The sequence below is a fragment of the Arachis hypogaea genome, chromosome 20 (genome assembly GCF_003086295.3).
Source record: "Arachis hypogaea cultivar Tifrunner chromosome 20, arahy.Tifrunner.gnm2.J5K5, whole genome shotgun sequence".
Classification (NCBI taxonomy): Eukaryota; Viridiplantae; Streptophyta; class Magnoliopsida; order Fabales; family Fabaceae; genus Arachis; species Arachis hypogaea.
The window spans coordinates 88,675,158-88,676,853 of NC_092055.1; the positions used below are offsets into that span (position 1 = coordinate 88,675,158).

The 1,696-nt window shown below is 42.0% G+C and overlaps 1 non-coding gene across 1 annotated transcript; it reads left to right on the top strand.

Moving 5' to 3' along the window:
• The first annotated feature begins 1,103 nt into the window (after positions 1–1,103).
• LOC112787407 (small nucleolar RNA R71) lies at positions 1,104–1,211 on the top strand. The gene has a single exon (XR_003194823.1). It is a non-coding gene; the product is annotated as a small nucleolar RNA R71 (small nucleolar RNA).
• The last annotated feature ends 485 nt before the right edge of the window (positions 1,212–1,696 follow it).

Consider the following 1,696-nt stretch of genomic DNA (forward strand, 5'->3'; position numbering starts at 1 on the left):
TTTTGAGGCAATGTCAGTTGATCCAGATCACTTAGTTCATTGATGAACAAGGGAGGTTCAACTTCCCAAGCATCAATGCCAAATAATTTGGCATTCAGCTTCATGATTGCACCAAGAAACTTGGCAGTTTGCTCTTCAGTGACATCCTCATTCTCTTCAGAAGAGGAATACTCATCAGAGCTCATGAAGGGCATAAGGAGGTTCAATGGAATCTCTATGGTCTCTAGATGAGCCTCAGAGTCCTTTGGTTCCTCAGAGGGAAGCTCCTTATTGATCACTGGACGTCCCAGGATGTCTTCCTCCTTGGGATTCACGTCCTCTCCTCTCCTCACAGGTTCGGCCATGGCGCTTATGTCAATGGCCTTGCACTCTCCTTTTGGGTTCTTTTCTGTATTGCTTGGGAGAGTACTAGGAGGGATTTCAGTGATCCTTTTACTCAGCTGGCCCACTTGTGCTTCCAGATTTCTAATGGAAGACCTTGTTTCATTCATGAAACTTACAGTGGCCTTAGATAGATCAGAGACTAGATTTGCTAAATTAGAAGCATTTTGTTCAGAGTTCTCTGTCTGTTGCTGAGTTGATGATGGAAAAGGCTTGCTATTGCTAAACCTGTTTCTTCCACCATTATTAAGGCCTTGTTGAGGCTTTTGATCATTCCATGAGAAATTTGGATGATTTCTCCATGATGAGTTATAAGTGTTTCCATAAGGTTCACCTAAGTAATTTACCTCTGCTATTGCAGGGTTCTCAGGATCATAAGCTTCTTCTTCAGAAGATGCCTCTTGAGTACTGTTGGATGCAGCTTGCATTCCATGCAGACTCTGAGAAATCATATTGACTTGCTGAGTCAATATTTTGTTCTGAGCCAATATGGCATTCAGAGTATCAACTTCAAGAACTCCCTTCTTCATGGGCGTCCCATTACTCACAGGATTCCTTTCAGAAGTGTACATGAACTGGTTATTAGCAACCATGTCAATGAGTTCTTGAGCTTCTGCAGGCGTTTTCTTTAGGTGAATGGATCCACCTGTAGAAGTGTCCAGTGACATCTTTGATAGCTCAGATAAACCATCATAGAATATATCCAGGATGGTCCATTCTGAAAGCATGTCAGAAGGACACTTTTTGGTCAACTGTTTGTATCTTTCCCAAGCTTCATAGAGGGATTCACCTTCTTTCTGTCTGAAGGTTTGAACATCAGCTCTAAGCTTGCTCAGCTTTTGAGGAGGAAAGTACTTGGCTAAGAAAGCCGTGACCAGCTTATCCCAAGAGTTCAGACTGTCTTTGGGTTGAGAATCCAACCATAATCTAGCTCTGTCTCTTACAGCAAAAGGGAAAAGCATGAGCCTGTAGACTTCAGGATCTACTCCATTAGTCTTAACAGTATCACATATCTGCAAGAATTCAGTCAAGAACTGAAAAGGATCTTCAGATGGAAGTCCATGAAACTTGCAGTTCTGCTGCATCAGAGAAACTAATTGAGGTTTCAGCTCAAAGTTGTTTGCTCCAATGGCAGGAATGGAGATGCTTCTTCCATGTAAATTGGAATTAGGTGCAGTAAAGTCACCAAGCATCTTCCTTGCATTGTTGTTGGGTTCGGCTGCCATCTCCTTTACTTGTTCGAAATTTTCAATCAAGTTGTCTCTGGATTGTTGTAATTTAGCTTCTCTTAATTTTCTCTTCAGAGTCTTTTCAG